Raw genomic sequence first — 26,857 nt, forward strand, 5'->3', positions numbered from 1 at the left:
TGAACATGACCGACTATACCATCAACACCCCTCCCCACAGAGCCCAAAGAATGACCTTCCAACAAAGAGTTCGACGCTTCATCCACAAGAACTTCCCTCGACCGAAAATCTTAAGCGACCTCCCCGCAGAAGATGATTGGAAACCTCCGGAACCAATCTATGTCCAGTAACAGGGACTAACGCTCCCCATCTCCGGGTGACCCACTTCTATCAACCTACACCACACAACTAACCTTGTTGCACCTACAACTACCCTCTAGTAGGACACCACCTCAGTCACTGCCTCGCCGGCCAACTCCAGGTCAGCAACCTCCATTAAATGCCTGGCAACCTCCGCCTGCAGCTGCGCCCTTCTGACCAACCTCTTGCGAAAAAAACAACAATTGTAAGCAGTATGCTTCCTGCCAATTCATTGACGCACTGATATAACAACAATATAGGAGTGTGCAACTGATGGGTAGGAGGTATACCCCACTCACAAAACCAACCTCTTTACAAATTACTCATTATACTCACACGTATATTCAAATTACACCAAAGTGGATAGGCCACTACCCTTTTATAACCCCACCTACCCCTCCTCCCTCCCCTACCTTCCCTACATCCCATCCTTACCCATCCTTCTTCCTCCCATCTTACCAAAGCTCTGGTCAGATTATTATAATCAATGGGGAAGCGCTAAACCCGGAGGATTATATAGCGCCTTGGGGGGAGGGATGTGGAAGGCATTCAGGCTTAATTCGGGGAACTGGAGCACAGATCCAATTCCCTAAATCAAGAGCCCCCACCAACATCAAGGAATCTTCCTTGAGGGGAGCTCTGGTCAGAACCTCAGTTACCATGGCCAATATTTTTTTTTTTTTTTTATTCGCCGGTATTCTCCCGGCCCGGGTCTTTTCCAAGTAGTGGTGACCCGGCCTTGGCTCCCTATCTGGGGAGTGTCTCGAGACTTAAGTCTCCCATGGGAGGAGGTACAAGTACCTCCTCATCTTTGGGACCAAGTGTCCCCAGGCCTAGCCACATTCCCCGCCCTCACGGGGCTCGTAGGAAGAAGCTAGGCCTCTGGTCTGCCATCTACCCCGCCTCAAAAGGGGCTCGTGGGGATGGCAGCCTTATGAGCTGCAGATGGTAGCAAGCTCAGCCCTCTCTTGACCTTAGTAAGTAAGTAAGTAAGTAAGTTTATTCAGGTATACACAAATACAGTTACATAGAATTATCATACATAGCAGCATATGTGTAGAGAACCTGGGATAACCCAAAAAAGTCAGACAGAGTGACTTCAGAGTGACCTTCATGGCCAATACTGATTATCTTAGACTAGGGTCAGGTGACTGATTACATCAAACTATGTCTCTACGTTATCTGTCTTATCAACTTATCGGTAGTTTGTACCATTTATAAAGTATTTATTGAAGCTCTCTTTTACACTCCTTGCCATAAACTTAAAAAAAATATTATTGGAAAAATAATATTTTTTCGTTCAAATATTGCAAAAAAAATTTAAAAAAAAAAAAGAGAAAATACAAAATGCGTCTGTAATTGAACTACTGATGTATGAAGAAACATGAAATGTGTAATTTATGAAAAAAATAATGATAAAAATCACACTTGAAGTAGAAGTCGTGGACAGTTTGAGCATTCGGACACCGGCGCTGGTGGATGTAAACAAACCAGGTTTTGTTCTGGTTTCTGGTTTATATTTAGTACTTGTGTGGTTTTTTTTTGTTTTATTTGCTGCCCAGGCAAGGTAGGTGAAGCCTCACTTCACAAGGTACGTGAAGCCTCACCTCACAAGGTACGTGAAGCCTCTCCTCACAAGGTACGTGAAGCCTCACCTCACAAGGTACGTGAAGCCTCTCCTCACAAGGTACGTGAAGCCTCTCCTCACAAGGTACGTGAAGCCTCTCCTCACAAGGTACGTGAAGCCTCTCCTCACAAGGTACGTGAAGCCTCTCCTCACAAGGTACGTGAAGCCTCTCCTCACAAGGTACGTGAAGCCTCTCCTCACAAGGTACGTGAAGCCTCACCTCACAAGGTACGTGAAGCCTCACCTCACAAGTGAAGCCTCACCTCACAAGTTACGTGAGGCCTCACCTCACAAGGTACGTGAAGCCTCACCTCACAAGGTACGTGAAGCCTCACCTCACAAGGTACGTGAAGCCTCACCTCACAAGGTATGTGAAGCCTCACCTCACAAGGTACGTGAAGCCTCACCTCACAAGGTACGTGAAGCCTCTCCTCACAAGGTACGTGAAGCCTCACCTCACAAGGTACGTGAAGCCTCACCTCACAAGGTACGTGAAGCCTCACCTCACAAGGTACGTGAAGCCTCACCTCACAAGGTACGTGAAGCCTCTCCTCACAAGGTACGTGAAGCCTCTCCTCACAAGGTACGTGAAGCCTCTCCTCACAAGGTACGTGAAGCCTCTCCTCACAAGGTACGTGAAGCCTCACCTCACAAGGTACGTGAAGCCTCACCTCACAAGGTACGTGAAGCCTCACCTCATAAGGTACGTGAAGCCTCACCTCACAAGTGAAGCCTCACCTCACAAGTTACGTGAGGCCTCACCTCACAAGGTACGTGAAGCCTCACCTCACAAGGTACGTGAAGCCTCACCTCAAGGTACGTGAAGCCTCTCCTCACAAGGTACGTGAAGCCTCACCTCACAAGGTACGTGAAGCCTCACCTCACAAGGTACGTGAAGCCTCACCTCACAAGGTATGTGAAGCCTCACCTCACAAGGTACGTGAAGCCTCACCTCACAAGGTACGTGAAGCCTCTCCTCACAAGGTACGTGAAGCCTCACCTCACAAGGTACGTGAAGCCTCACCTCACAAGTGAAGCCTCACCTCACAAGTTACGTGAAGCCTCACCTCACAAAGTACGTGAAGCCTCTCCTCACAAGGTACGTGAAGCCTCTCCTCACAAGGTACGTGAAGCCTCATCTCACAAGGTACGTGAAGCCTCACCTCACAAGGTACGTGAAGCCTCACCTCACAAAGTACGTGAAGCCTCTCCTCACAAGGTACGTGAAGCCTCACCTCACAAGGTACGTGAAGCCTCACCTCACAAGGTACGTGAAGCCTCACCTCACAAGGTACGTGAAGCCTCACCTCACAAAGTAACCAGCAATATTAAGAGCTATTTAACTGGGTATAGTCAGTAGTTTATCTCTCGGAACTTGTTTAAGTGGGTAAATAGGTAAATTGGTATGTAAATAGGTAAGTAAATAGGTGAGTAGGTAAATAGGTAAGTAAATAGGTGAGTAGGTAAATGGGTGCGTAGGTAAATAGGTAAGTAAATAGGTGAGTAGGTAAATAAGTAGGTGAATGAGTACATGAGTAGGTAAATAGGTGAGTAGGTAAATAAGTAAATAGGCAAATGAGTAGGTAAATGGGTGAGTAGGTAAATAGGTGATTAGGTAAATGAGTAAATAGGTGAGTAGGTAAATAGGTAAGTAAATAGGTGAGTAGGTAAATGGGTGAGTAGGTAAATAGGCAAGTAAATAGGTGAGTAGGTAAATGGGTGAGTAGGTAAATAGGTGATTAGGTAAATGAGTAAATAGGTGAGTAGGTAAATAAGTAAATAGGCAAATGAGTAGGTAAATGGGTGAGTAGGTAAATAGGTAAGTAAATAGGTGAGTAGGTGAATGGGTGAGTAGGTAAATAGGTGATTAGGTAAATGAGTAAATAGGTGAGTAGGTAAATAGGTAAGTAAATAGGTGAGTAGGTGAATGGGTGAGTAGGTAAATAGGCAAGTAAATAGGTGAGTAGGTAAATGGGTAAGTAAATAGGTGATTAGGTAAATGAGTAAATAGGTGAGTAGGTAAATAGGTAAGTAAATAGGTGAGTAGGTAAATGGGTGAGTAGGTAAAAAGGTAAGTAAATAGGTGAGTAGGTAAATGAGTAAGTAGGTGAATGAGTACATGAGTAGGTAAATAGGTGAGTAGGTAAATAAGTAAATAGGCGAATTAGTAGGTAAATGGGTGAATAAGTGAGTAGGTATGTCAGGTAAATAGGTGAGTAGGTAAATAAGTGAATGAATAGTTAAAAGGTGAGTAGGTAAATAGGTGAGTGGGTAATATTATTTACTACCAGTACATGTACAAGGTACACATGTACAAGGTACACATGTACAAGGTACACATGTACAAGGTACACATGTACAAGGTACACATGTACAAGGTATACATGTACAAGGTACACATGTACAAGGTATACATGTACAAGGTATACATGTACAAGGTATACATGTACAAGGTATACATGTACAAGGTATACATGTACAAGGTACACATGTACAAGGTACACATGTACAAGGTACACATGTACAAGGTACACATGTACAAGGTATACATGTACAAGGTATACATGTACAAGGTACACATGTACAAGGTATACATGTACAAGGTATGCATGTACAAGGTACGCATGTACAAGGTACACATGTACAAGGTACACATGTACAAGGTATACATGTACAAGGTATACATGTACAAGGTATACATGTACAAGGTACACATGTACAAGGTATACATGTACAAGGTATACATGTACAAGGTATACATGTACAAGGTACACATGTACAAGGTACACATGTACAAGGTACACATGTACAAGGTACACATGTACAAGGTACACATGTACAAGGTATACATGTACAAGGTACACATGTACAAGGTACACATGTACAAGGTACACATGTACAAGGTATGCATGTACAAGGTATGCATGTACAAGGTACGCATGTACAAGGTACGCATGTACAAGGTACGCATGTACAAGGTATACATGTACAAGGTATACATGTACAAGGTATACATGTACAAGGTATACATGTACAAGGTACACATGTACAAGGTATACATGAACAAGGTATACATGTACAAGGTATACATGTACAAGGTATACATGTACAAGGTATACATGTACAAGGTATACATGTACAAGGTACACATGTACAAGGTATACATGTACAAGGTACACATGTACAAGGTATACATGTACAAGGTACACATGTACAAGGTATACATGTACAAGGTATACATGTACAAGGTACACATGTACAAGGTATTCATGTACAAGGTATACATGAACAAGGTATACATGTACAAGGTATACATGTACAAGGTATACATGTACAAGGTACACATGTACAAGGTATACATGTACAAGGTACACATGTACAAGGTATACATGTACAAGGTACACATGTACAAGGTATACATGTACAAGGTACACATGTACAAGGTATACATGTACAAGGTACACATGTACAAGGTATACATGTACAAGGTATGCATGTACAAGGTACACATGTACAAGGTACACATGTACAAGGTACACATGTACAAGGTATACATGTACAAGGTACACATGTACAAGGTATACATGTACAAGGTACACATGTACAAGGTACACATGTACAAGGTACACATGTACAAAGTATACATGTACAAGGTACACATGTACAAGGTATACATGTACAAGGTATACATGTACATTGTATACATGTACATGGTATACAGACCATAGTTGACATCAGTTTACCTGGAGAGAGTTCCGAGGGTCAACGCCCCCGTGGCCCGGTCTGTGACCAGGCCTCCTGACGTACTACTACATACAAAGTCCCTTGTTATGCTGAGCATTTCCCATAAATTAGGTCAGTTTTAACTTCTAAGGTTCAAATAAGATATTACAGGGACCGTAATGGAAATAAGTCAGTGACTTTCGGGTTATCCTTGATAATCTACACATGTGCTACTAGGTTTATTCAAGTATATGCAAATACAGTTACAAAGATTATCAATGGTCCTTGTGATAATTATTATTTATATTTAAAAGTTAAAAACAGGTAACTTAATTATGTAAAGGTACTTACAATAAAGAAAATATATTAGGGGAGAGGTAAAATTAGTTATTTTTGTACAAGAAATCACTCACCCTGGTTGCTTGGTGGCTAAAGCTCTCGCTTCACACACGAAGGGTCCAGGTTTGATTCCCAGTTGGGGTGGAAACATTTCAACGTGTTTCCTTACACCTGTTGTTATGTTTACCTAGCAGCAAATAGGTATCTGGGATGTTAGTCGATTGGTGTGGGTCGCATCCTGGGGGACAAGATTGAGGACCCCAATGGAAATATGACAGTCCTCGAAGATGAACTGACTTTCTTGGGTTATCCTGGGTGGCTAACCCTACAGGGTTAAAAATCCAAAGAATATCTTATCCTCCCTTTCTGTAGCCTTATTCATGGGGTAAATTTTGGCTCTCTTCTTGAGCTCGCTTATGCTATGACAGGCTTTGACATGTGCAGGAAGTCTATTCCACTCTTTAATTGCTGTATAGGAAAATGTCATTGTAGCCTGACCACTGACTCTAGGTGCTGCAGAATTGTTCTCAATGATGCAATCTCCTCAACAAGACCACTGGACACTCGTGTACCACAGGGTAGCATTCTTGGGCCGCCTCCCTTTCCTTTTATACATAAATTATCTTCCAAGCGTATCACAACAACTTACGCCTATTCTCTTTGCTGACAACACAACTTTGGTCATCTCCCACCCAAATCTAGCCTCACTCAACACTATTGTTAACCCGTAAACGGTCCAAGCAGATCTACGTTCACATGTGTAGCGCTACAAAAGTAGATCTACGTTTTTTTTACATATTTTCAAATATAACAAAAAAAAATATATCAAAGTTTTTTTTACACATTTTCAAATGTAAAAAAACAAAAAGAAGATCTAATTTTTTTACATACTTTCAAATGTTGAAAAAACGTATATATACGTTTGGACCGTTTACGGGTTAATGAAGAACATGCAAAAATGTCAACCTGGTTGACCATCAATAAACTTAACATTTAAAATAGACAAAACCTTTTACAGTGGACCCCCGACTTACGATATTAATCCGTTCCAGAGAACACATAGTAAGACGAAATTATCGTAAATCGAACTAATTCTCCCCTTAAGAAATAATGGAAATCAAATTAATCTGTTCAAGACACCCAAAAGTATGAAAAAAAAATTTCTACCACATGAAATATACATTTTCCTACACACAAAAAGAAGGATACATGCACAATATATATTATGCATGTACTAGTGTACTAAATGAAGAATAAATGACACTTACCTTTATTGAAGATGCAGCAATGACTGATGAGACACTGTGTCCTGGGAGTGCCTTTTCCTCCTGAGTACTGTAGGTCCTGTTTGGTATTTTCTTCCAGAATAGACCTTATCACACTGTGTATGCCACTATGATACTTAAATCTCTCAAACCAACCTTTGCTGGCCTTAACCCTTAAATGGTCCAAACGTATATACAGTGGACCCCCGCATAACGATTACCTCCGAATGTGACCAATTATGTAAGTGTATTTATGTAAGTGCGTTTGTACGTGTATGTTTGGGGGTCTGAAATGGACTAATCTACTTCACAATATTCCTTATGGGAACAAATTTGGTCAGTACTGGCACCTGAACATACTTCTGGAGTGAAAAAATATTGTTAACCGGGGGACCACTGTATATGTTTTTTCAACATCTGAAAGTATATGTAAAAAAATGTAGATCTTCTTTTTTGTTTTACATTTGAAAACTTGTAAAAAAAACTTTTATCTACATTTTTTTTGTTATATTTGAAAATATGTAAAAAAAAGTAGATCTACTTTTGTAGCTACGAATTTGAATGTCGATCTGATTGGACCGTTTAAGGGTTAAATTCACCAATATGAGCACTAGTTCCAGGCATTTTTTCCTGTTCACCTGGGTGTTAGTCGGCTGGTGTGGGTCGCATCCTGGGAGACAAGATTAAGGACCCCAATGGAAATACGTTAGACAGTCCTTGATGACGCACTGACTTTCTTGGGTTATCCTGGGTGGCTAACCCTCTGGGGTTAATTGTTTCTCGGTATTCTCGATAAGCCCATGGTGGCTTATTTAGCAGTTGCAAGCACTAAAAACACTGGAATAATACAAAATTTATTGAATGTATGCGTGCAACCATCCGCCCTGGCTTGTAAACAATGTCACACTAACTCAGCTGAGGCGCTCAGGCCAGACGGACCAGACGGCTGCGTTCAGGACGAATGATATAAGTCGAGTTTTTCAACAAAGATCGGGGTCAATTTTTACACTGACAAGCATCGTAAGTCAGTTTCTTCGTAGGTTGAGGCCATTGTAAGTCGGGGGTCCACTGTACATTATGTTTGAGAGTAGAGCAAGTGAGGTTCAACTAAACATTATGCTTAACAACACCATTATTATTAATCATAATGAGGGAAAATTCCTGGGTCAGCACCTTGACAGCAACCTGAAATTCAACACCCATATCCGACGCATAAAAGTTGATAAAACAGTTGGCATCCTCTCAAAGATACATTACTACGTACCACAGACAGCACTACTTACACTACGGTATTCACTGATCTACCCATACCTCACCTGTGCTATTTGTACCTGGGTTTCCACAATGAAAAACTATCTGAAACCAATAATAAAAACAAAAACCGCAGTGCGAATGATCTCACAATCTACTGCTAGGCAACCCTCCCCCCCCCCCTCTTCAAAGACTTAAACCTACTTACTATGCAAAACATTCACTCGTTCTCTTGTGAAACCTACATTTACAGAACAGTCAATTCTAATATAAATCCCGACCTGAAACGCTCTCTTGACAGTTGCAATAGGACTCATAAACACAACACTAGGCACAAAACCCTCTGTGATATTCCTCATGTAAGGCTAAACTTTTCAAAAATTCAGTGTACATAAAAGGACCCAAAATCTGGAACTCTCTGCAAGAAATCTCCAGAACCACTGACTCGTCTAGCATTTTTAAAACTACAGTTAAAAAACACCTTATCTCCTTAACCTATCCCAGCCCATCATCAATACATATGTAAAATCTATACTACATGTATTTGCTCAGTATCATGAACATAGGTAAAACTTTCTCATCAATATATACTTATTCTCAGTATCCGTATTCATCTCAAATATTAATCACTCCATTGTATCCGCCTATGGTTAATAATCAAAATTGTACGACTTCTCTACAAGACTTATTGAAGCCATATAGCATTACCTAATAGAATTCTCAATACTCTTGCATTCATTGTAACTCATCTAATGACTGTATGTACTGTTATTGCCTTATTAGTCTTAAGTTAATTATAAGTTTTCCCGAAATGCTCTGGATACAAAGTGGCTTTTGGCATGTACACTCACCTATTATATTCCTTTGTACAAACATGTTTCATGTCAAAATGACTTAATTATTATTATTCCCCTAGTTCTATAATTGCATTGGTTCTCACCTTTAACCCTTAAACTGTCCAAACATAGATCTATGTTTGCACGCGTAGCGCTCCGAACATAGATCTATGTTTGCACGCGTAGCGCTCCGAACATAGATCTATGTTTGCACGCGTAGCGCTCTGAACATAGATCTATGTTTGCACGCGTAGCGCTCCGAACATAGATCTATGGTTTTTTACATAAGAAACAATGTAAAATCGAACGTAGATCTATGTTTGGACAGTTTAAGGGTTAATATAAAGATTTATTAAAAAGTTAATCACACTTATCTTTTCTAGACTTAAGTAGTTATGTACTAGGATTAGTCTGACCACAGGTTCAAACCCCACCCGTGGTATGCTTTGGTTAGGATTAGTCTGACCGCGGGTTCAAACCCCACCCGTGGTATGCTTTGGTTAGGATTAGTCTGACCGCAGGTTCAAACCCCACCCGTGGTATGCTTTGGTTAGGATTACTCTGACCGCGGGTTCAAACCCCACCCGTGGTATGCTTTGGTTAGGATTAGTCTGACCGCGGGTTCAAACCCCACCCGTGGTATGCTTTGGTTAGGATTAGTCTGACCGCGGGTTCAAACCCCACCCGTGGTATGCTTTGGTTAGGATTAGTCTGACCGCGGGTTCAAACCCCACCCGTGGTATGCTTTGGTTAGGATTAGTCTGACCGCAGGTTCAAACTCCACCCGTGGTATGCTTTGGTTAGGATTAGTCTGACCGCAGGTTCAAACCCCACCTGTGGTATGCTTTGGTTAGGATTAGTCTGACCGCGGGTTCAAACCCCTCCACTGGTATGCTTTTGTTAGGATTAGTCTGACCGCAGGTTCAAACCCCACCCGTGGTATGCTTTGGTTAGGATTAGTCTGACCGCAGGTTCAAACCCCACCTGTGGTATGCTTTGGTTAGGATTAGTCTGACCGCGGGTTCAAACCCCACCCGTGGTATGCTTTTGTTAGGATTAGTCTGACCGCAGGTTCAAACCCCACCCGTGGTATGCTTTGGTTAGGATTAGTCTGACCGCAGGTTCAAACCCCACCTGTGGTATGCATTGGTTAGGATTAGTCTGACCGCGGGTTCAAACCCCACCCCTGGTATGCTTTGGTTAGGATTAGTCTGACCGCAGGTTCAAACCCCACCCGTGGTATGCTTTTGTTAGGATTAGTCTGACCGCAGGTTCAAACCCCACCCGTGGTATGCTTTGGTTAGGATTAGTCTGACCGCGGGTTCAAACCCCACCCCTGGTATGCTTTGGTTAGGATTAGTCTGACCGCAGGTTCAAACCCCACCCGTGGTATGCTTTTGTTAGGATTAGTCTGACCGCAGGTTCAAACCCCACCCGTGGTATGCTTTCGTTAGGATTAGTCTGACCGCAGGTTCAAACCCCACCCGTGGTATGCTTTGGTTAGGATTAGTATGCCCGAAATGCCCCAGCACGATAGTGTCTTTCTTTGTACTTAACTAATCAAAATTGTAAATACACATTGTAACCATGCAAAGAAATAAAATCTTTATCTTTTATCTTTATTGATGAAATGTTTCATCATCCAATTTCTTTATCTGTCTGTGAGGGAAAAGTTCAATAGATAGGAGTAGCGATATAGTAACAATAGTTTCATTGCCGGCTACTTGTTAAGGTAGGGTAAGTCCAGCTCCCGCTATCCCCCCCCTTTTTCCCCCTCCCCAAAAGTGATAGTTTGATTGCCGGTTGCTTATTAAGGTAGGGTAAGTCTAGCTCCTGCTATCCCTTCCCCTCCTTCCCCCCCCCCCCCCGAAAGGTGATGTGTGGGGCTCCGGTCCAAACAGTAATCACTAGACTCACAGCTCCCAGCACTACTGTAAGTACATGCCTGCCTTGTATTCTAGTGGATTTATTGGTTAAAAGCTCCACTTTTGACCAATAATAAACTTAGTCCTTTCAGTCTTGCTCTAAGTTGACTGTTGTAATAATCACCACATCTTTTAGGTATTGTACTTATCATGGAGAGTGATTTCTTAAGCAGTGGGTAACCTGTCTATCTTTCCAGCTTGGATGACAGAGAGGGTCACCTGCCAATCAACGAGTAGAATTGAAGGAGAAGGACTAACGTTCTGAGATGTCCCGAATTTTGATCCACTTACCTGTTTGTGTATGCAAGTAGCAGGATATAACCCCTCATCATTGCAGTGGAGAAAACCTGCTTTCCTGTCATCTGGAAGGATTATTGAAAGCTAGAAAATCTGTGAAGAACGAGCCGGTGGGTTGTCATCAACACCTGCGACCCCCCCCCCCATCATCAGCAACAGCTACGATTTCAACAACAATGCGTGTCACCAACACCAGACACCCACGTTTTATATTAGCGTTGAATTCAGTTATCATTTATATTTTTCATTTTCTTTAATGTAGGATTAATACTTCATATTTAAGTTTACCTGGAGTTTACCTGGAGAGAGTTCCGGGGGTCAACGCCCCCACGGCCCGGTCTGTGACCAGGCCTCCTGGTGGATCAGAGCCTGATCAACCAGGCTGTTGCTGCTGGCTGCACGCAAACCAACGTACGAGCCACAGCCCGGCTGATCCGGAACTGACTTTAGGTGCTTGTCCAGTGCCAGCTTGAAGACTGCCAGGGGTCTGTTGGTAATCCCCCTTATGTGTGCTGGGAGGCAGTTGAACAGTCTCGGGCCCCTGACACTTATTGTATGGTCTCTTAACGTGCTAGTGACACCCCTGCTTTTCATTGGGGGGATGGTGCATCGTCTGCCAAGTCTTTTGCTTTCGTAGTGAGTGATTTTCGTGTGCAAGTTCGGTACTAGTCCCTCTAGGATTTTCCAGGTGTATATAATCATGTATCTCTCCCTCCTGCGTTCCAGGGAATACAGGTTTAGGAACCTCAAGCGCTCCCAATAATTGAGGTGTTTTATCTCCGTTATGCGCGCCGTGAAAGTTCTCTGTACATTTTCTAGGTCGGCAATTTCACCTGCCTTGAAAGGTGCTGTTAGTGTGCAGCAATATTCCAGCCTAGATAGAACAAGTGACCTGAAGAGTGTCATCATGGGCTTGGCATCCCTAGTTTTGAAGGTTCTCATTATCCATCCTGTCATTTTTCTAGCAGATGCGATTGATACAATGTTATGGTCCTTGAAGGTGAGATCCTCCGACATAATCACTCCCAGGTCTTTGACGTTGGTGTTTTGCTCTATTTTGTGGCCAGAATTTGTTTTGTACTCTGATGAAGATTTAATTTCCTCATGTTTACCATATCTGAGTAATTGAAATTTCTCATCGTTGAACTTCATATTGTTTTCTGCAGCCCACTGAAAGATTTGGTTGATGTCTGCCTGGAGCTTTGCAGTGTCTGCAATGGAAGACACTGTCATGCAGATTCGGGTGTCATCTGCAAAGGAAGACACGGTGCTGTGGCTGACATCCTTGTCTATGTCGGATATGAGGATGAGGAACAAGATGGGAGCGAGTACTGTGCCTTGTGGAACAGAGCTTTTCACCGTAGCTGCCTTGGACTTTACTCTGTTGACGACTACTCTCTGTGTTCTGTTAGGAAATTATAGATCCATCGACCGACTTTTCCTGTTATTCCTTTAGCACGCATTTTGTGCGCTATTACGCCATGGTCACACTTGTCGAAGGCTTTTGCAAAGTCTGTATATATTACATCTGCATTCTTTTTGTCTTCTAGTGCATTTAGGACCTTGTTGTAGTGATCCAATAGTTGAGACAGACAGGAGCGACCTGTTCTAAACCCATGTTGCCCTGGGTTGTGTAACTGATGGGTTTCTAGATGGGTGGTGATCTTGCTTCTTAGGACCCTTTCAAAGATTTTTATGATATGGGATGTTAGTGCTATTGGTCTGTAGTTCTTTGTTGTTGCTTTACTGCCCCCTTTGTGGAGTGGGGCTATGTCTGTTGTTTTTAGTAACTGAGGGACGACCCCCGTGTCCATGCTCCCTCTCCATAGGATGGAAAAGGCTCGTGATAGGGGCTTCTTGCAGTTCTTGATGAACACAGAGTTCCATGAGTCTGGCCCTGGGGCAGAGTGCATGGGCATGTCATTTATCGCCTGTTCGAAGTCATTTGGTGTCAGGATAACATCGGATAGGCTTGTGTTAATCAAATTTTGTGGCGCTCTCATAAAAAATTCATTTTGATCTTCGACTCTCAGTCTGGTTAGCGGCTTGCTAAAAACTGAGTCATATTGGGACTTGAGTAGCTCACTCATTTCCTTGCTGTCATCTGTGTAGGACCCATCTTGTTTAAGTAGGGGCCCAATACTGGACGTTGTTCTCGATTTTGATTTGGCATAGGAGAAGAAATACTTTGGGTTTCTTTCGATTTCATTTATGGCTTTTAGTTCTTCCCGCGATTCCTGACTCCTAAAGGATTCTTTTAGCTTAAGTTCGATGCTTGCTATTTCTCTGACCAATGTCTCCCTACGCATTTCAGATTTATTGACTTCTTTTAGCCGCTCTGTTATTCTTTTCCGTCGCCTGTAAAGGGAGCGCCTGTCTCTTTCTGTTTTACATCTACTCCTCCTTTTTCTTAGAGGAATAAGCCTTGTGCATACATCGAGTGCCACCGAGTTAATCTGTTCTAGGCATAAGTTGGGGTCTGTGTTGCTTAGTATATCTTCCCAGGTTATATCGGTTAGGACTTGGTTTACTTGGTCCCACTTTATGTTTTTGTTATTGAAGTTGAATTTGGTGAATGCTCCCTCGTGACTAGTCTCATTATGTCGGTCTGGGGCTCCACGCATACATGACTGAACCTCAATTATGTTGTGATCTGAGTATATTGTTTTTGATATGGTGACATTTCTTATCAGATCATCATTGTTAGTGAAGATGAGGTCTAGTGTATTCTCCAGTCTAGTAGGCTCTATTATTTGCTGGTTTAAATTGAATTTTGTGCAGAGATTTAAAAGCTCGTGTGAGTGTGAGTTTTCATCAGAGCTGCCTCCTGGTGTTATTACTGCAACAATATTATTTGCTATATTCCTCCATTTTAGGTGCCTTAAGTTGAAATGTTTGTCAGTTTTTATTCTTTTTCTATACATTAATTTTCCTGAGGAGGAGCCAGCCTTGGTAATACTGGCTGAAGTTGTTACAGGGCTGAGTAAGCCTTCACACTGTCCAATACATAAAAGACTGGTGGAAGATGAGGAGGAGAACGAGGTAGCGAGTCCCTTAGTCTGGAAATGTGTTTCAGCCATTAATCTTGATAAAATTACAGTATATGCAGAGAAGGGGCATATACAGGTACCATCTGACTTACGACAAAGCTTGGTTCCGACCAACCGGTCGTAAGTCAAAATGAACATAAGTCGAACCTTACTACTGAATATCAACAACACTTGTAATACAGTGGACCCCCGGTTTACGATATTATTTCATTCCAGAATTATGTTCAGGTGCCAGTACTGACCGAATTTGTTCCCATAAGGAATATTGTGAATTAGATTAGTCCATTTCAGACCCCCAAACACACACATACAAACGCACTTACATAAATACGCTTACATAATTGGTTGCATTGGGAGCTCATCGTAAACCGGGGGTCCACTGTAATTTTATTTTATTGTTTTATTTTGGTATTTCATTTTTTGCTTTACTTTTTATGCTGTTAGTACTGTATTTTATACTTTAAGGTTTAGGATAAACACTGTGTACAAAACAAACAGTTGTTTATTTCCCAGAAATTTGGCATAAAAAACATGGTCGTAAGTCAAGTGGTCGTATGTCGAGCAGGTCGTAAGTCGGATGGTAGGTGTATACTGCAGACAGGCGAGGTGAACTAGTTGGAAGTGGCATTATGCTTGGACAAAATCCACTAGTGAAGTGGATCATGCCTGTAGGTTAGTCAAGTCTTGAAGATTTCCCTGTATGAAGATTCCAAGATATTGCTGTGTCTGACAGATATTATTATATAAATGATTTAGAAAACCAACAGGTTGATGAATGAGACACTTGGGCAACACTTGGGTATCTTATTGATGAAGCATCTGGCTGGCAACACATTTCCTCAGTAAAGATACCTAAGTGTTCCAGAAGTGTTTTACAAGTGTTCCAGAAGTGTTCTACAAGTGTTCCAGAAGTGTTCTACAAGTGTCTCATTCATCAAGATAAGTTTTATTCAGGGAGCTACAAATATTTTGCAGGCAGTAATGCAAATTTATACATTAGAACTGCGAGAAAATAGATATTTTAGACTTTTAACAATGGTATTATGTAGAGTTATGTAGATTCATTATGTAGATTTAGGCAAGTCAAATGGTATGGCTCATATTATGTAGATTATGTAAATTTAGGCGAGTCAGATGGTATGGCTCATATTATGTGGATTTATTATATAGATTTAGGCGAGTCAGATGGTATGGCTCATATTATGTAGATTTAGGCGAGTCAGATGATATGGCTCATATTATGTAGATTTAGGCGAGGCAGATGGTATGGCTCATATTATGTAGATTTAGGCGAGGCAGATGGTATGGCTCATATTATGTAGATTTAGGCGAGGCAGATGGTATGGCTCATATTATGTAGATTTAGGCGAGGCAGATGGTATGGCTCATATTATGTAGATTTAGGCGAGGCAGATGGTATGGCTCATATTATGTAGATTATGTAAATTTAGGCGAGTCAGATGGTATGGCTCATATTATGTAGATTTAGGCGAGTCAGATGGTATGGCTCATATTATGTAGATTTAGGCGAGTCAGATGGTATGGCTCATATTATGTAGATTTAGGCGAGGCAGATGGTATGGCTCATTTCCATATGATGAAAAGGGTGAATGTGTTGGTGAAACAGTGTTGGTAAAAGATTTTGTAATGCAGGTTGGCCATCACTAATCCGGCAATCAGTAATCCGGCACTAATTATGGCTAGCATAATTTCAAATTTCCGTGGTTGCCACACTAACCTGCCGCTACTGTTTGGTGGTGTTGCTTGCTGCATAAGTCAGTTTCTTTTTCTCCATTTATTGTTATAACCTGCTCACTTTTAGCCCTAGCCATGGTTCCAACGAATAAAAGAAATGCTTCTCGTTGTGTAAAGTACATATACTATGCATTGTCCAAGAAAGATAAAGTGGCTTTACAAAATACACAAGTAACCTGCACATAGAGAGGAGCTTACATATAAGAGAATAGGTCTGTGTGGTAAGTGTGCACTATACAGTGGACCCCCGCATAACGATCACCTCCAAATGCAACCAATTATGTAAGTGTATTTATGTAAGTGCGTTTGTACGTGTATGTTTGGGGGTCTGAAATGGACTAATCTACTTCACAATATTCCTTATGGGAAAAAATTCGGTCAGTACTGGCACCTGAACATACTTCTGGAATGAAAAAAGTTCGTTAACCGGGGGTCCACTGTATTAACCCTTAAACGGTCCAAACAGATCGACGTTCAAATTCGTATTGCTACAAAAGTAGATCTACTTATTTTTACATATTTTCAAATATAACGAAAAAAAAAAAAAAGTGGATAAAAGTTTTTTTTACACATTTTCAAATGTAAAACAAAAAAAAAAGATTACATTTTTTTACATACTTTCAGATGTTGAAAAAAACGTATATATACGTTTGGACCATTTAAGGGTTAAAAAATCCTGCAATACCCAGTAAATGAGAATAAAAGGAGACTGTGCTTTTGGTGTAAAACACCATTTTTGCAGTGTATTTTTATATGGTTTGTATGGTTGTATTCTCGGTTTTTTGGTTTCACTTGATAGAATGGAAGATATATTACAGAAATAGATATACAGTGGACCCCCGCATAACGATTACCTCCGAATGTGACCAATTATGTAAGTGTATTTATGTAAGTGCGTTTGTATGTGTATGTTTGGGGGTCTGAAATGGACTAATCTAATTCACAATATTCCTTATTTAAGGGAACAAATTCGGTCAGTACTGGCACCTGAACATACTTCTGGAGTGAAAAAATATCGTTAACCGGGGGTCCACTGTAATTTTAATTGGTTCCATGCTGGAAAGTACCTTAAATTGAGCTCAAAGTAGCGGAAATTCTACTTTTGCAGATTTTCAAGAGTAAACAAATGACGTGACCATCCAGTATGTGTCCGGCTAGCCAGTCTAATATGCAGTCACAAATGTGTTGACATTATTTATACAATTATTACTATAATGCAGTAGTCTGCATAACAATAAATCTTCTAATTTTTTGTGTGAATAAAAATTCAAAATGGAAAGCAAGAGTAATATAAGAGGGACCTGGAGACGTGATTAATGAACAGAGAAAATGTTACTTTAGTGCCAGGAATGTCTGCACTGTTTATTCTGGATCCTATTTTAAAATTGGCATCTCTTGAAATTTGTGTGAAATTGGCCAAATTACTGATTTCTGACCACTTTATTGGGTAGTTGAAATAGGTAAATGGGTGGTTTCTTGTACTCAGTCGACAGAAAGAATACTAGTGAAATAACTATGACTTGAGCTATGGAATGGGCCAAAAATAGGGCGTAAAGCAGTGGAAATTGCTGATGCATAAATATCGCCATTGGGTTAAGTGTATTCTAACCCAACCACTCTGTAACCCAGCAAAATAACTAATCTGGTATCCTACAGGTCCCGGTGATGCCAGATTAGTAATGGCCATCCTGTACTTCATTTCTCTCTTATTTCCATTAGTAATGGAAGCAGCATTTATTGTTTACATGCAGTCATCTACGTTCAAGCAAAACTTAACATTGCAGGACCTTGCCGAGTTATTATTTTTTTTATTATCACACTGGCCGATTCCCACCAAGGCAGGGTGGCCCGAAAAAGAAAAACTTTCACCATCATTCACTCCATCACTATCTTGCCAGAAGGGTGCTTTACACTACAGTTTTTAAACTGCAACATTAACACCCCTCCTTCAGAGTGCAGGCACTGTACTTCCCATCTCCAGGACTCAAGTCCGGCCTGCCGGTTTCCCTGAATCCCTTCATAAATGTTACTTTGCTCACACTCCAACAGCACGTCAAGTATTAAAAACCATTTGTCTCCATTCACTCCTATCAAACACGCTCACGCATGCCTGCTGGAAGTCCAAGCCCCTCACTCACAAAACCTCCTTTACCCCCTCTCTCCAACCTTTCCTAGGCCGACCCCTACCCCGCCTTCCTTCCACTACAGACTGATACACTCTTGAAGTTATTCTGTTTCGCTCCATTCTCTCTACATGTCCGAACCACCTCAACAACCCTTCCTCAGCCCTCTGGACAACAGTTTTGGTAATCCCGCACCCGCACCTTGCCGAGTTATTCTGTATAAACCACACGAGTTTAACCCTTAAACGGTCCAAACAGATCGACGTTCAAATTCGTAGCTACAAAAGTAATCTATTTTTTTTTTACATATTTTCAAATATAACAAAAAAAAAATGTAGATAAAAGTTTTTTTACAAGTTTTCACATGTAAAACAAAAAAGAAGATCTACATTTTTTACATACTTTCAGATGTTGAAAAAACGTATACAGTGGACCCCCGGTTAACGATATTTTTTCACTCCAGAAGTATGTTCAGGTGCCAGTACTGACCGAATTTGTTCCCATAAGGAATATTGTGAAGTAGATTAGTCCATTTCAGACCCCCAAACATACACGTACAAACGCACTTACATAAATACACTTACATAATTGGTCGCATTGGGAGGTGATCGTTAAGCGGGGGTCCACTGTATATACGTTTGGACCATTTAAGGGTTAAATATACATACTGTTACTCATTAAATTTACTCGTCAGACATAAAACAGTTTGCTTGTCTGTTTTTTTTTTTTTTAACACCAGCCATTGCTTACCGATGTTGAGCAACCCTGAAAAGAAGAAACACTTCTTTGCACATTTAGTACATAAGAGGCAACTAAAAGGCCTCAGGAAAGGTCACCGAAATGCTCCCAGCATTTTATTTGCCTCTTATGACAAGCATGACGTACGGAGGAAGGATTGATTATATAATTATATTTTACAGAACTGGACTATCACACGTGGAAAGAAGGCATCATCATCATCCTATCTGGATAGAAACTTTTAAACTTGTTAAGAGGACAACTTCAGGAAGCCAGATTTAGCTAGTAAGTTCTAACATTCTTGTAATCATTTACAGCCTCTCCTCACTTAATGACAAAGTTCCGTTCCTAAGGCCACATCAGCAAACAAATTTGTTGCTAAGTGAGGAGCATACTACAATGGTAATAGGTTTGTGTGAACCATCTTTGATATTGTTTTAATGTCACCTTTGCACTGTTTATAACATTTCTGGTACAGTGGTACCTCAAGTTACGAACTTAATTCGTTCCAGACGGCTGTTCGAGTGCCGATACCAAACGAATTTGTTCCCATAAGGAGTAATGTAAATTTAATTAGTCCGTTTCAGACCCCCAGAAATACACTTACAAAAGCACTTACAAAAATACACTTACATAATGGTTCGAGTTGGGAGCTGTACGAAACTCAAGGTACCACTGTATGTTATCAAATGTTTATACAGTAGTGTACTGTATATGTATCGAAATAAACAATAGAGCAGTGGTTCCCAACTCGTTTCAGCCCATGGATCAACCCAATTATAAAAATATCGTGGACCATTTAATTTTTTGAGTAATATGTAAAGGCAAGTTATGTAAAATAATAAATATCTAACATTTTGGTCTGAAATATATTTCATACAAACAATTTACTGGAAATAAATGAATATATATCTAACATTTTGCTGTGAAATTTATTTCTAACGAACATAATTTTGATATTATGAAGTACACAGCCAACATTTTTCTTTGAAATATGATTACAGTGGACCCCCGGTTAACGATATTTTTTCACTCCAGAAGTATGTTCAGGTGCCAGTACTGACCGAATTTGTTCCCATAAGGAATATTGTGAAGTAGATTAGTCCACTTCAGACCCCCAAACCTACATGTACAAACGCACTTACATAAATACACTTACATAATTGGTCGCATTTGGAGGTGATCGTTATGCGGGGGTCCACTGTATTTCACTTTTCGTTGCAACCAGACTTTTGGATTCTCTTCTCACTGACAAGCTTATCAATGTTTTGAGTGGTACTTGATAATGCACAATGAATATCGCTTTCAACTGCAAGCCGATTCCTCTGTTTGAACTTAATTTGCAACAAACATGAAAATCCACTCTCACACTGGCCCAAAATTTTTCCATGGTAGACCACTGGTACACGTCTTTAGCTGCCAGATCATTTTTCAGGTCCAAGAACTCCTCCTGCATAGTCTCTGAAACACCATGAACATCTGTTACGAATGGATTCCTGATGAAAGAAAACCATCCCTTTTCATGTCTACCTCCGGAAAGTATCGCTGAAATTCATCCCACAGCTTTTGTAAATGCTTGAGAATACAGTGGACCCCCGCATAACGATTACCTCCAAATGTGACCAATTATGTAAGTGTATTTATGTAAGTGCGTTTGTACGTGTATGTTTGGGGGTCTGAAATGGACTAATCTACTTCACAATATTTCTTATGGGAACAAATTCCGTCAGTACTGGCACCTGAACATACTTCTGGAGTGAAAAAATATCGTTAACCGGGGGTCCACTGTATGTACCTGAATGGCTCCCTTTTTCCCTAACATGACATCCACATAAGAAAATTGAACAAAATTTTTACCTTCGACTTCCGATCCAAAATTCTAATTTCTCAAGAAAAGCCTTGATGATTCCTTGGCGAGAGAACAGATTTGCTCCTTTCCCTTGCAGCTGAGGATTCAGTTTGTTAAAGATACCAAAAATATCGACAAGGTTTGCTAGTTCTAATTCTGACAGTTCTAGCATATTTGTAAAACCTTCTTTCCCTTAAGACTGGAGAAATAGAATAAATTTTTCTCTCAATTCAAACATTCTGTTGACTACATTCCCTGCTGACAACCACCATGCAGAAGCATAGAACAGCAACACCTCAAAGTCGGAACCCATGTCCTGGCATAATTTTCTGAACAGTCTGGTGTTTACTGCTGACAATTTGATGCAATTAACCACCTTCGCCAATCCTTTGAAAATGGTGTTTAGGTGATCAGGTAGTGTTTTTGATGCCATTGACTCTGTGAATGAAACAATGAGCTCCAGTTATCAATGGAGCACGCTGTTTCACCAATGCCTGAAAGCCTGATCTTGAGCCTAGCATCGCAGGTGCACCATCAGTGGTAACATCCACCAAATTTACCTAATCCAGACCATTTACCTCAAAGAAATTGTTAATAATTTCTAACTCATCCTGAGCCCGTGTGGTATCATGAGTCTTACAAAAGAGAATCTCGTCTTTGAAGTTTCCCTCATCCATGTATCATGCAAATACCAATAGCTGAGAAGACAGTTGATTCATCCAGGTGTATGGCAAACATGGCTAAACTGATGTTTAGTGAGATCTCATTTATCAGTCTCGACACTGCATCATTAGAAACTGATATCTTTCAGCTTCCGTGCTGTGTCCTCGCCAACAACAAGCTTCACCATTTCTTTTGCACAGGGTAGCACAAGCTTCTCTACAATCGTATGAGGCTTCTTGGCTTGTGTGACTTTGTATGCAACAATGTGTAGGAAGCGAGCACTGCACTGGTGGTTCTTCATGGAATGTACTTGTCTCATCAAGGCATATAAAGTGCTAACTGACGCTCGAAATAATCTTTATCCTTTTGCGACAAATTGGGGTGGCACTTTTTGAGATGGAGTTTAAGCTTAGCTGCTTCAGTGAGTCATTCCTCAAAACTTTGAAACAAATAACACTGTGGTAATTCCATGCCATCTTTTTTCTTGACAGGTGAAGCCGAATTTAGTGTAGTTCTGTGAATGCTTGCGCTTAACATTCATTCCTGCCATTGCCATATACAGTGGACCCCCGCATAACGATCACCTCCGAATGCGACCACTTATGTAAGTGTATTTATGTAAGTGCGTTTGTACGTGTATGTTTGGGGGTCTGAAATGGACTAATCTACTTCACAATATTCCTTATGGGAACAAATTCGGTCAATACTGGCACCTGAACATACTTCTGGAGTGAAAAAATATCGTTAACCGGGGGTCCACTGTATTTATATCTGTGGACAATATAACGAAATACATTTATTATATGTCGAGTTTGGGATTAATACTATATGAAAAAGCAGATGATAATACACATGCAATAATAAAACACCACCAGTTTCACAAACAGCATAAACCAGCACAACACAGCACACAGCAGCACAACACAGCACACAGCAGCACAGCACAGTACACAGTAGCACAACACAGCACACAGCAGCACAGCACACAGCAGCACAGCACAGCACACAGCAGCACAACACAGCACACAGCAGCACAGCACAGCACACAGTAGCACAACACAGCACACAGCAGCACAACACAGCACACAGCAGCACAACACAGCACACAGCAGCACAGCACAGCACACAGTAGCACAACACAGCACACAGCAGCACAACACAGCACACAGTAGCACAACACAGCACACAGCAGCATAACACAGCACACAGCAGCACAACACAGCACACAGCAGCACAACACAGCACACAGCAGCACAGCACAGCACACAGTAGCACAACACAGCACACAGCAGCACAACACAGCACACAGTAGCACAACACAGCACACAGCAGCACAACACAGCACACAGCAGCACAACACAGCACACAGCAGCACAGCACAGCACACAGTAGCACAGCACAGCACACAGCAGCACAACACAGCACACAGCAGCACAACACAGCATACAGCAGCACAACACAGCACACAGCAGCACAGCACAGCACACAGCAGCACAACACAGCACACAGCAGCACAGCACAGCACACAGTAGCACAGCACAGCACACAGCAGCACAACACAGCACACAGCAGCACAACACAGCATACAGCAGCACAACACAGCACACAGCAGCACAACACAGTACACAGTAGCACAACACAGCATACAGCAGCACAACACAGCATAAACCAGCACAACACAGCACACAGCAGCACAGCACAGCACACAGCAGCACAACACAGCATACAGCAGCACAACACAGCACACAGTAGCACAGCACAGCACACAGTAGCACAGCACAGTACACAGCACAACACAGCATACAGCAGCACAACACAGCATAAACCAGCACAACACAGCACACAGTAGCACAACACAGCACACAGCAGCATAACACAGCACACAGCAGCATAACACAGCACACAGCAGCACAACACAGTACACAGTAGCACAACATAGCACACAGCAGCACAACACAGTACACAGCACAACACAGTACACAGTAGCACAACACAGCACACAGCAGCATAACACAGCACACAGCAGCATAACACAGCACACAGCAGCACAACACAGCACACAGCAGCATAACGCAGCACACAACAGCACAACACAGCAGCATAACACAGCACACAGCAGCACAACACAGCAGCATTACACAGCACACAGCAGCACAACACAGCACACAGCAGCACAACACAGCACACAGCAGCATAACACAGCACACAGCAGCATAACACAGCACACAGCAGCATAACACAGCACACAGCAGCAGAACACAGCACACAGCAGCATAACACAGCACACAGCAGCATAACACAGCACACAGCAGCATAACACAGCACACAGCAGCATAACACAGCACACAGTAGCACAACACAGCACACAGCAGCACAACACAGCACACAGCAGCATAACACAGCACACAGCAGCAGAACACAGCACACAGCAGCATAACACAGCACACAGCAGCATAACACAGCACACATCACAACACAGCACACAACAGCACAACACAGCACACAGCATAACACAGCATACAGCAGTGCAACACAGCACATAGCAGCACAACACAGCACACAGTAGCCTAACACAGCACACAGTAGCCTAACACAGCACACAGCAGCACAACACAGCACACAGCAGCATAACACAGCACACAGCAGCACAACACAGCACACAGCAGAACACAGCACACAGCAGCATAACACAGCACACAACAGCACAACGCAGTACACAGCAGAACACAGCACAATGCAGTACACAGCAGAACACAGCACACAGCAGAACACAGCACACAGCAGCATAACACAGCACACAGCAGCACAACACAGCACACAGCAGAACACAGCACACAGCAGAACACAGCACACAGCAGTATAACACAGCACACAGCAGCACAACACAACACACAGCAGAACAACACAGCACACAGCAGCCTAACACAGCACACAGCAGCACAACACAACACAGCAGAACAACACAGCACACAGCAGCACAACACAACACACAGCAGAAAAACACAGCACACAACAGCACAACATAGCACACAACAGCACAACACAGCACACAGCAGCACAACACAGCACACAACAGCACAACACAGCACACAACAGCACGACACAGCAGCACAACACAGCACACAACAGCACAACACAGCACACAACAGCACAACACAGCACACAGCAGCACAACACAGCACACAACAGCACAACACTGCACACAACAGCACAACACAGCACACAGCAGCACAACACAGCACACAACAGCACAACACAGCACACAACAGCACAACACAGCACACAGCAGCACAACACAGCACACAACAGCACAACACAGCACACAGCAACACAACACAGCACACAACAGCACAACACAGCACACAGCAACACAACACAGCACACAACAGCACAACACAGCACACAGCAGCACAACACAGCACACAACAGCACAACACAGCACACAGCAGCACAACACAGCACACAACAGAACACAGCACACAGCAGCACAACACAGCATACAACAGCACAATACAACACACAGCAGCACAACACAGCACCCAACAGCACAACACAGCACAACACAGCACACAACAGAACACAGCACACAGCAGCACAACACAGCACACAACAGCACAACACAGCACACAGCAGCACAACACAGCACACAGCAGCATAACACAGCACACAGCAGCACAACACAGCACACAACAGCACAACACAGCACACAGCAGCACAACACAGCACACAACAGCACAACACAGCACACAACAGCACAACACAGCACACAGCACAACACAGCACACAGCACAACACAGCACACAGCAGCACAACACAGCACACAGCACAGCACAACACAGCACACAGCAGCACAACACAGCACACAACAGCACAACACAGCACACAGCAGCACAACACAGCAGCATAACACAGCACACACAACACAGCACACAGCAGCTTAACAACTGACCAGAAATATTTCACACTAAACTAATCCTCCTTCCAGCTTCCTTTTATATTACATTGTACAGCAGAAAAACAAATCAGCTTCCACCACACCTGTAAAACACTGCAGGACGAAAGACACAACTAATCAGCTCAGCAGTTCATGCCTACTGCACTAAACAACAGGAATGACCCGCGCTTTCATGCATGCACACAAACACACGTACACGACGTCACAAACCAATTGCCTCAACACTCAAGGTTTAAGTGATATCGCTTATGCATTTTGACTGTTGCTGCAGCTAACTCAGGCGAATCCATTATAATACCAGTCTCACCTGTTCATGCTGGTCAATGTGCATATTGCTGATCCACACTTTATTTTCAATAAATTTAAGACTGTATGCGCCAGTCTTCAGTTTATTACCAAATACAGTGGACCCACGGCTTATGATATTATTTCATTCCAGAAGTATGTTCAGGTGCCAGTACTGAACGAATTTGTTCCCATAAGGAATATTGTGAATTAGATTAGTCCATTTCAGACCCCCAAACATACACGTACAAACGCACTTACATAATTGGTCGCATTGGGAGCTGATCGTAAACCGGGGGTCCACTGTACGTATAGTGAATGTTCTGTGGACCACCCAAAATGTCACCATGGACCACCATTTGAGAACCACTGGAATAGAGGAAATCAGCTCTAATATACATTATTTAGGTATGCATACTGGTCAGAGAGCCTGTTGTAAGTCTGAGTCGTCGGTAAACAAGTACGTCGCTAAGTGAGGAGAGGCATTATTGTTCCTGCAATTTATGTAGATACAGTGGACCCCCGCCTTACGATCAGCTCCCAACTCGACCAATTATGTAAGTGTATTTTTGTAAGTGCGTACTTTTGTACGTGTATTTTTGGGGGTCTGAAACAGACTAATCTAATTCACAATATTCCTTATGGGAACAAATTCGGTCTATAACGGCACCCGAACAGGCCTCTGGAATGAAATAATATCGTATACTGGGGATCCACTGTATTTGGTTATTTTATAAATTACATAGTATCAAAAGAAAGAATGGTGTCCAGCAATATTCAGGGAACTCTGTAGACTACATTATTTTGAGCATCTTAAGATAAAATTACAGATATACAGTGGACCCCCGGTTAACGATATTTTTTCATTCCAGAAGTATGTTGAGGTGCCAGTACTGAACAAATTTGTTCCCATAAGAAATATTGTGAAGTAGATTAGTCCATTTCAGACCCCCAAACATACATGTACAAACGCATTTACATAAATACACTTACATA

The 26,857-nt window shown here is 42.1% G+C and overlaps 1 protein-coding gene across 9 annotated transcripts in view; it reads left to right on the forward strand.

Annotated features, from left to right (window-relative positions):
• Positions 1 to 1,637: 1,637 nt before the first annotated feature.
• LOC128702549 (peroxisomal trans-2-enoyl-CoA reductase) overlaps positions 1,638 to 26,857 on the forward strand; it is a 135,419-nt gene continuing 110,199 nt past the window's right edge. For 2 of the 9 annotated variants that reach the window (XM_070105258.1, XM_070105259.1), the window contains exons 1-2: positions 1,663 to 1,747; positions 19,292 to 19,394. The gene's annotated coding sequence lies outside the window, so the exon portion shown is untranslated. Of the gene's footprint in view, positions 1,748 to 11,129; positions 11,155 to 19,291; positions 19,395 to 22,112; positions 22,226 to 26,857 lie in introns of those variants that run through there. The other 7 variants (XM_070105260.1, XM_070105255.1, XM_070105261.1 and 4 more) reach the window with 7 other exon arrangements.

Source organism: Cherax quadricarinatus, chromosome 98, assembly GCF_038502225.1.
Source record: "Cherax quadricarinatus isolate ZL_2023a chromosome 98, ASM3850222v1, whole genome shotgun sequence".
NCBI lineage: Eukaryota > Metazoa > Arthropoda > Malacostraca > Decapoda > Parastacidae > Cherax > Cherax quadricarinatus.